The sequence below is a fragment of the Cetorhinus maximus genome, unplaced genomic scaffold (assembly GCF_964194155.1).
Source record: "Cetorhinus maximus unplaced genomic scaffold, sCetMax3.hap1.1 HAP1_SCAFFOLD_45, whole genome shotgun sequence".
Lineage (NCBI taxonomy): Eukaryota > Metazoa > Chordata > Chondrichthyes > Lamniformes > Cetorhinidae > Cetorhinus > Cetorhinus maximus.
In genome coordinates, this window is record NW_027596100.1 from 2132764 (window position 1) to 2143912 (window position 11149).

The following is an 11149-nucleotide window of genomic DNA, read 5'->3' on the forward strand; positions in this document are numbered from 1 at the left end:
ACAACCTCAACATTCAAAAGCACCAACAAATTCAACAACCTCAACATTGAAGAACTCCAAGAAATACAACAACAACATCAACAATGAAAAAGACCATAAAATTCAACAACAACCCCAACATTGAAAAACAGCAACAACTTCAACAACAACCTCAATATTGAAAATCACCATCAAATTCAACAACAACCTCAACAATTAAAAACATCCAAAAATTCAACAACAACCTCAACATTCAAAAACACCAACAAATTCAAAAACAACCTCAAGAATGAATAACACCAAAAGATTCATCAACAATCTCAACATTCAAAAAGACCAAAAAATTCAACGAAAACCTCAAAAATGAAAAACTCCATAAAATTAAACAAAAACCTCTACTTTGACAAACACCAACAAATTCAACAGCCTCAACATTCAAAAAGACCAACATATTCAACAACAACCTCAACAGTGAAAAACACCAAAAAATTCAACAAAAACCTCAGCAATGGAAAACACCAACAAATTCAGCAAAAACCTCAAAAATGAAAAACACCAAAAAATTCATCAACAACCTCAACATTCAAAAGCACCAACAAATTCAACAACCTCAATATTGAAGAACTCCAAGAAATACAACAACAACATCAACAATGAAAAACACCATAAAATTCAACAACAACCCCAACATTGAAAAACACAAACAAATTCAACAACAACCTCAATATTGAAAATCACCAACAAATGCAACAATGAAAAACATCCAAAAATTCAACAACAACAACCTCAACAATGAAAAACACCAAAAAATTAAACCACAAACTGAACATTGAAAATCACCAACAAATTCAACCACAACCTCATCATTGAAAATCACCAAAAAATTCAAGAAGAACCTCAACATTCATTAACACCAAACAATAAAAACAACAACCTCAACATTCAAAAACACCAACAAATTCAACCTAAACCTCAACAATGAAAAACATCAAAAAAATCAACAACCACCTCAACATTGAAAAATACAAAAAGAGTCAAAAAAAAAAACATTGAATACACCAAAACATTCAACAACAACCTCAACATTGAAAATCAACAAAATATTCAATAACAACCTCAACTTTGAAAAGCACGATCCAATTCCAAAACCTCAACATTGAAAAGCCCCAAAAAATTCAACTACAACCTCAATATTGTTAATCACCAACAAATTCAACTACAACCTCAACATGCAAAAATACCAACAAATTCAACAAAAACCTCAACAATGGAAAACAAAAACAAATTCATCAAAAACCGCAAAGATGAAAAACACCAAAAAATTCATCAACAACCTCAACATTCAAAAGCACAAACAAATTCAACAACCTCAACATTGAAGAACTCCAAGAAATACAACAACAACCTCAACAATGAAAAACACCAAAAAATTAAACAACAACCCCAATATTTAAAAACACCAACAAATTCAACAACAACCTCAATATTGAAAATCACCAACAAATTCAACATTGAAAAACATCCAAAAATTCAACAACAACAACAACCTCAACAATGAAGAACACCAACAAATTCAACAACAACCTCAATATTGAAAATCACCATCAAATTCAACAACAACCTCAACAATTAAAAACATCCAAAAATTCAACAACAACAACCTCAACGTTCAAAAACACCAACAAATTCTAAAACAACCTCAACAATGAATAACACCAAAAAATTCATCAACAATCTCAACATTCAAAAAGACCAAAAAATTCAACGAAAACCTCAAAAATGAAAAACTCCATAAAATTAAACAACAACCTCTACTTTGACAAACACCAACAAATTCAACAGCCTCAACTTTAAAAAGACCAACATATTCAACAACAACCTCAACAGTGAAAAACACCAAAAAATTCAACAAAAACCTCAGCAATGGAAAACACCAACAAATTGAGCAAAAACCTCAAAAATGAAAAACACCAAAAAATTCATCAACAACCTCAACATTCAAAAGCACCAACAAATTCAACAACCTCAACATTGAAGAACTCCAAGAAATACAACAACAACATCAACAATTAAAAACACCATAAAATTCAACAACTACCCCAACATTGAAAAACAGCAACAAATTCAACAACAACCTCAATATTGAAAATCACCAATAAATGCAACAATGAAAAACATCCAAAAATTCAACAACAACAACCTCAACAATGAAATTCACCAAAAAATTAAACAACAAACTGAACATTGAAAATCACCAACAAATTCAACAACAACCTCAACTTTGAAAAACACCAACAAATTCAAAAACCTCAACATGGAAAAACACCAACAAATTCAACCACAACCTCAACATTGAAAATCACCAAAAAAATTCAAGAAGAACCTCAACATTCATTAACATCAAACAATAAAAACAACAACCTCAACATTCAAAAACACCAACAAATTCAACCAAAACCTCAACAATGAAAAACACCAAAAAAATCAACAGCAACCTCAACATTGAAAAATACAAAAAGGGTCAAAAAAAAAACATTGAATACACCAAAACATTCAACAACAACCTCAACATTGAAAATCAACAAAATATTCAATAACAACCTCAACTTTGAAAAGCACGATCTAATTCCAAAACCTCAACATTGAAAAGCACCAAAAAATTCAACTACAACCTCAATATTGTTAATCACCAACAAATTCAACTAAAACCTCAACGTGCAAAAATACCAACAAATTCAACAAAAACCTCAACAATGGAAAACAAAAACAAATTCATCAAAAACCGCAAAGATGAAAAACACCAAAAAATTCATCAACAACCTCAACATTCAAAAGCACAAACAAATTCAACAACCTCAACATTGAAGAACTCCAAGAAATACAACAACAAGCTCAACAATGAAAAACACCAAAAAATTCAACAACAACCCCAATATTGAAAAACACCAACAAATTCAACAACAACCTCAATATTGAAAATCACCAACAAATTCAACAATGAAAAACATCCAAAAATTCAACAACAACAACAACCTCAACAATGAAAAACACCAACAAATTCAACAACAACCTCAATATTGAAAATCACCATCAAATTCAACAACAACCTCAACAATTAAAAACATCCAAAAATTCAACAACAACAACCTCAACATTCAAAAACACCAACAAATTCTAAAACAACCTCAACAATGAATAACACCAAAAGATTCATCAACAATCTCAACATTCAAAAAGACCAAAAAATTCAACGAAAACCTCAAAAATGAAAAACTCCATAAAATTAAACAACAACCTCTACTTTGACAAACACCAACAAATTCAACAGCCTCAACATTCAAAAAGACCAACATATTCAACAACAACCTCAACAGTGAAAAACACCAAAAAATTCAACAAAAACCTCAGCAATGGAAAACACCAACAAATTCAGCAAAAACCTCAAAAATGAAAAACACCAAAAAATTCATCAACAACCTCAACATTCAAAAGCACCAACAAATTCAACAACCTCAACATTGAAGAACTCCAAGAAATACAACAACAACATCAACAATTAAAAACACCATAAAATTCAACAACTACCCCAACATTGAAAAACAGCAACAAATTCAACAACAACCTCAATATTGAAAATCACCAATAAATGCAACAATGAAAAACATCCAAAAATTCAACAACAACAACCTCAACAATGAAATTCACCAAAAAATTAAACAACAAACTGAACATTGAAAATCACCAACAAATTCAACAACAACCTCAACTTTGAAAAACACCAACAAATTCAACAATGAAAAACATCCAAAAATTCTACAACAACAACAACCTCAACAATGAAAAACACCAACATTTTCAACAAAAACCTTAACATTCAACAACACCAAAAAGTAAAAACAACAACCTCAAAACTCAAAAACACCAATAAATTCAACCAAAACCTCAACAATGAAAAACACCAAAAAATTCAACAAAACCTCAACTTTGAAAAACACCAACAAATTCAACAAACTCAACATTGAAAAACGCCAACAAATTCAACAACAACCTCAACATTGAAAAACTCCAACAAATTCAACAACATCCTCAACAATGAAAAACGCCAAAAAATTCAACAACAACCTCAACATTGAAAAACAACAAAATATTCAATAACAACCTCAACTTTGAAAAGCACGATCCAATTCCAATACCTCAACATTGAAAAGCACCAAAAAATTCAACTACAACATCAATACTGTAAATCACCAACAAATTCAACTACAACCGCAACATTCAGAAACACCAACAAATTCAACAAAAACCTCAACAATGGAAAACACCAACAAATTCATCAAAAAACTCAACAATGAAAAATACCAACAAATTCAACTACAACCTCAACATTCGAAAACACCAACAAATTCAACAAAAACCTCAGCAATGGAAAACACCAACAAATTCAGCAAAAACCTCAAAAATGAAAAACACCAAAAAATTCATCAACAACCTCAACATTCAAAAGCACCAACAAATTCAACAACCTCAACATTGAAGAACTCCAAGAAATACAACAACAACATCAACAATGAAAAACAACATAAAATTCAACAACAACCCCAACATTGAAAAACAGCAACAAATTCAACAACAACCTCAATATTGAAAATCACCAACAAATGCAACAATGAAAAACATCCAAAAATTCAACAACAACAACCTCAACAATGAAAAACACCAAAAAATTAAACAACAAACTGAACATTGAAAATCACCATCAAATTCAACAACAACCTCAACTTTGAAAAACACCAACAAATTCAAAAACCTCAACATGGAAAAACACCAACAAATTCAACCACAACCTCAACATTGAAAATCACCAAAAAATTCATGAAGAACCTCAACATTCATTAACACCAAACAATAAAAACAACAACCTCAACATTCAAAAACACCACCAAATTCAACATCAACCTCAACTTTGAAAAACAACAACAAATTCAACAAAAACCTCAACATTGAAAAACACCAAAAAATTCCACAACAACCTCAACAATGAAAAACACCAAAAAAGGCAACAACAACCTCAACATTCAAAAACAACATAAAATAAAAACAACAACATCAAAATTCAAATACACCAACAAATTCAACCAAAACCTCAACAATGATAAACACCAAAACATTCAACAACAGCCTCAACTTTGAAAAACATCAACAAATTCACAACCTCAACATTGAAAAACACCAACAAATTCAGCAACAACCACAACATTGAAAAACTCCAACAAATTCAACAACAACCTCAACAATGAAAAACACCAAAAAATAAAAACAACAACCTCAACATTCAAAAACACCAACAATTTCAACAACAACCTCAGCAATGAAAAACATCTAAAAATTCAACAACAACCTCAACAATGAAAAACACCAAAAAATTCAACAAAAACCTTAACATTCAACAACACCAAAAAATAAAAACAACAACCTCAACATTCAAAAACACCAACAATTTCAACAACAACCTCAGCAATGAAAAACATCTAAAAATTCAACAACAACCTCAACAATGAAAAACACCAAAAAATTCAACAAAAACCTTAACATTCAACAACACCAAAAAGGAAAAACAACAACCTCAAAACTCAAAAACACCAACAAATTCAACCAAAACCTCAACAATGAAAAACACCAAAAAATTCAACAAAACCTTAACTTTGAAAAACACCAACAAATTCAACAAACTCAACATTGAAAAACGCCAACAAATTCAACAACAACCTCAACAATGAAAAACACCAAAAAAAATTCAACAACAACCTCAACATTCAAAAACACCAAAAAATAAAACCAACAAGCTCAACATTCAAAAACACCAACAAATTCAACCAAAACCTCAACAATGAAAAATACCAAAAAAATCAACAACAGCCTCAACTTTGAAAAACACCAACAAATTCAACAACCTCAACATTGAAAATCAACAAAAAATTCAACAACAACCTCAACATTGAAAAACTCCAACATATTCAACAGCAACCTCAACAATGAATAACACCAAAAAAATCAACAACAAACTCAACATTCAAAAACACCAACAATTTCAACAAGAACCTCAGCAATGATAAACATCAAAAAATTCAACAACAACCTCAACAATGAAAAACACCAATTAAATTCAACAACGACCTCAACAATGAAAAACACCAAAATAATCAATAAAAACCTCAAAATTGAAAAACACCAAAAAATTCCACAAAAACCTCAACAATGAAAAACGCCAAAAAATTCAACAACCACCTCAACTTTCAAAAGCACCAAAAAAAATACAACAACCTCAACATTCAAAAACACCAACAATATTGAAAAACACCAAAAAATACAACAATCTCAGCATTGAAAAACTCCAACAATTTCAACAACAACCTCAACAATGAAAAAAACCAAAAAATTCAACAACAACCTCAAATTTGAAAAACACCAACAAATTCAACAAACTCAACATTGAAAAACTCCAACAAATTCAACAACTTCCTCAACAATGAAAAACGGCAAAAAATTCAACAACAACCTCAACATTCAAAAACACCAACAATTTCAACAACAAACTCAATAATGAAAAACATCAAAAAATTCAACGACAACCTCAACAATAAAAAACACCAAAAAAATTCATCTACAACCTCAACAATGAAAAACAGGAAAAAAATCAATAAAAACCTCAACATTGAAAAACTCCAAGAATTTCAACAATTACCACATCAATGAAAAACACCAAAAAATTCGACAACAAACTCAATATTGAAAATCACCATCAAATTCAACAAAAATCTCAACAATGAAAAACACCAATAAAATTCAACAACAACCTCAATTTTGAAAAACACCAACAGATTTAACAACCTCAACATTCAAATACACCAATAAATTCAACAACAACCTCAGCTTTAAAAACACCAACAAATTCAACTGCAACCTCAACATTCAAAAACTCCAACAATTTGAATGACAAACTCAACAATGAAAAACACCAGCAAATTCAACTGCAACCCACAATTTTGAAAAATACAAAAATATTCAAAAAAAAAAATTGAATACACCAAAAAATTCATCAACAACCTCAACATTCAAAATCACCAACAAAGTCAACAACAACCTCAACTTTGAAAAACACCAACAAATTCAAAAACGTCAACATGGAAAAACACCAACAAATTCAACCACAACCTCAACATTGAAAATCACCAAAAAATTCAACAAGAACCTCAACATTCAATAACACCAAACAATAAAAACAACAACCTCAACATTCAAAAACACCAACAAATTCAACCAAAACCTCAACAATGAAAAACACCAAAAAATCAACAACAACCACAACATTGAAAAATACAAGAAGATTCAAAAAAAACATTGAATACACCAAAAAATTCAACAACAACCTCAACGTTGAAAAACAACAAAATAATCAGTAACAACCTCAGCTTTGAAAAGCACGATCCATTTCCAAAACCTCAACATTGAAAAGCAACAAAAAATTCAACTACAACCTCAATATTGTTAATCACCAACAAATTCAACTACAACCTCAACATTCAAAAACACCAACAAATTCAACAAAAACCTCAACAATGGAAAACACCATCAAATTCATCAAAAAACTCAACAAGGAAAAACACCAACAAATTCATCAAAAACCTCAAAAATGAAAAACACCAAAAAATTCATCAACAACCTGAACAATCAAAAGCACAAACAAATTCAACAACCACAACATTGAAGAACTCCAAGAAATACAAAAACAACCTCAACAATGAAAAGCACCAAAAAATTCAACAACAACCCCAACATTGAAAAACAGCAACAAATTCAACAACAACCTCAATATTGAAAATCACCAACAAATGCAACAATGAAAAACATCCAATAATTCAACAACAACAATCTCAACAATGAAAAACACCAAAAAATTCAACAACAACCTCAACAGTGAAAAACACCAAAAAATTCAACAACAACCTCAGCATTCAAAAACACCAACAAATTCAAGAACAACCTCAGCAATGAAAATCAACAAAAAATTCAACAACAACCTCAACCACGAAAAACACCAAAAAATTCAACAACAACCTCAACATTGAAAAACACCAACAAATTCAACAACAACCTCAAAATTCAAAACTCCAACAAATTCAACAAAAAACTCAAAATTGAAAAACACCAAAAAATTCAACAACAACCTCAACAATGAAAAACACCATAAAATTCAACAAGAACCTCAACATTCAATAACACCAAAAAATTCAACAACAACCTCAACATTCAAAAACACCAACAATTTCAACAACAACCACAGCAATGAAAAACATCAATAAATTCAACAACAACCTCAACAATGAAAAACTCCAAAAAAATCAATAAAAACCTCAACATTAAAAAAATCCAAGAATTTCAACAACTACCACAACAATGAAAAGCACCAAAAAATTCTACAACAAACTCAACATTGAAAATCACCATCAAATTCAACAAAAATCTCAACAATGAAAAACACCAATAAAATTCAACAACAACCTCAATTTTGAAAAACACCAACAGATTTAACAACCTCAACATTCAAATACACCAACAAATTCAACAACAACCTCAGCTTTGAAAAACACCAACAAATTCAACTGCAACCTCAACATTCAAAAACTCCAACAATTTGAATAACAAACTCAACAATGAAAAACAGCAAATAATTCAACTGCAACCACAATTTTGAAAAATACAAAAAGAATCAAAGAACAACATTGAATACAACAAAAAATTCAACAACATCCGCAACATTGAAAAACACCAAAATATTCAACAACAACCTCAACTTTGAAAAGCACGATCCAATTCCAAAACCTCAACATTGAAAAGCACCAAAAAATTCAACTACAACCTCAATATTGTTAATCACCAACAAATTCAACTACAACCTCAACATTCAAAAACACCAACAAATTCAACCAAAACCTCAACAATGAAAAACACTAAAAAATTCAACAACAACCTCAAATTTGAAAAACACCAACAAATTCAACAAACTCAACATTGAAAAACGCCAACAAATTCAACAACAACCTCAGCATTGAAAAACTCCAACAAATTCAACAACTTCCTCAACAATGAAAAACGGCAAAAAATTCAACAACAACCTCAACATTCAAAAACACCAACAATTTCAACAACAACATCAATAATGAAAAACATCAAAAAATTCAACAACATCCTCAACAATGAAAAAAACCAAAAAAATTCAACAAAAACCTCAACAATGAAAATCACAAATAAAATTCAACAACAACCTCAATTTTGAAAAACACCAACAGATTTAACAACCTCAACATCCAAATACACCAATAAATTCAACAACAACCTCAGCTTTGAAAATCACCAACAAATTCAACTGCAACCTCAGCAATGAAAATCACCAAAAAATTCAACAACAACCTCAACGTTGAAAAACAACAAAATAATCAGTAACAACCTCAGCTTTGAAAAGCACGATCCATTTCCAAAACCTCAACATTGAAAAGCAACAAAAAATTCAACTACAACCTCAATATTGTTAATCACCAACAAATTCAACTACAACCTCAACATTCAAAAACACCAACAAATTCAACAAAAACCTCAACAATGGAAAACACCATCAAATTCATCAAAAAACTCAACAAGGAAAAACACCAACAAATTCAACTACAACCTCAACATTCAAAAACATCAACAAATTCAACAAAAACCTCAACAATGGAAAACACCAACAAATTCATCAAAAACCTCAAAAATGAAAAACACCAAAAAATTCATCAACAACCTGAACAATCAAAAGCACAAACAAATTCAACAACCACAACATTGAAGAACTCCAAGAAATACAAAAACAACCTCAACAATGAAAAGCACCAAAAAATTCAACAACAACCCCAACATTGAAAAACAGCAACAAATTCAACAACAACCTCAATATTGAAAATCACCAACAAATGCAACAATGAAAAACATCCAATAATTCAACAACAACAATCTCAACAATGAAAAACACCAAAAAATTCAACAACAACCTCAACAATGAAAAACTTCCAAAAATTCAAAAACAACAACCTCAACAATGAAAAACACCAAAACATTCAACAACAACCTCAACATTAATCAACACCAACAAATTCAACAACAACCTCAACAATGAAAAACTCCAAAAAATTCAACAACAACTCCAACATTGAAAAACACCAACAAATTAAACCACAACCTCAACAATGAAAAACATCCAAAAATTCAACAACAACCTCAACAATGAAAAACACCAAAAAATTCAACAGCAAACTCATCATTGAAACAAACCAACAAATTCAACAACCTCAACATTAAAAAACACCAACAAATTCATCAACAACCTCAACATTGAAAATCTCCAACAAATTCAACAAAAACCTCAACAATGAAAAACAACGAAAAATAAAAACAACAACGTCCACATTCAAAAACACCAACAAACTCAACGAAAACCTCAAAAACGAAAAACACCAAAAAATTCATCAAAAACCTCTACTTTGAAAAACACCAACAAATTCAACAACCTCAACATTGAAAGACACCAACTTATTCAACAACAACCTCAAAAATGAAAAACACCAAAAAATTCAACAACAACCTCAGCATTCAAAAACACCATCAAATTCAACAACAACCACAGCAATGAAAATCGTCAAAAAATTCAACAACAACCTCAACAATGAAAAACACCAAAAAATTCAACAATGGCCTCAACAATGAAACAAACCCAGAAAATCAAAAACAACCTCAACATTGAAAAATTCCAACAAATTCAACAACAACCTCAACAATGAAAAGCACCAAAAAATTCAACAACAACCTCAACATTCAAAAACACCAACAAATTCAACAACAACCTCAGCAATGATCAACATCAAAAAATTCAACAACATCCTCAACATTGAAAAACACCAAAAAAATTCAACAACAACCTCAACAATGAAAAACACAAATAAAAATCAGTAAACACCTCAACATTGAAAAACACCAAAAAATTCCACAACATCCTCAACAATGAAAAACACCAAAAAATTCCACAACAACCTCAACATTCAAAAACACCATCAATTTCAACAACAACCTCAGCAATGAAAAA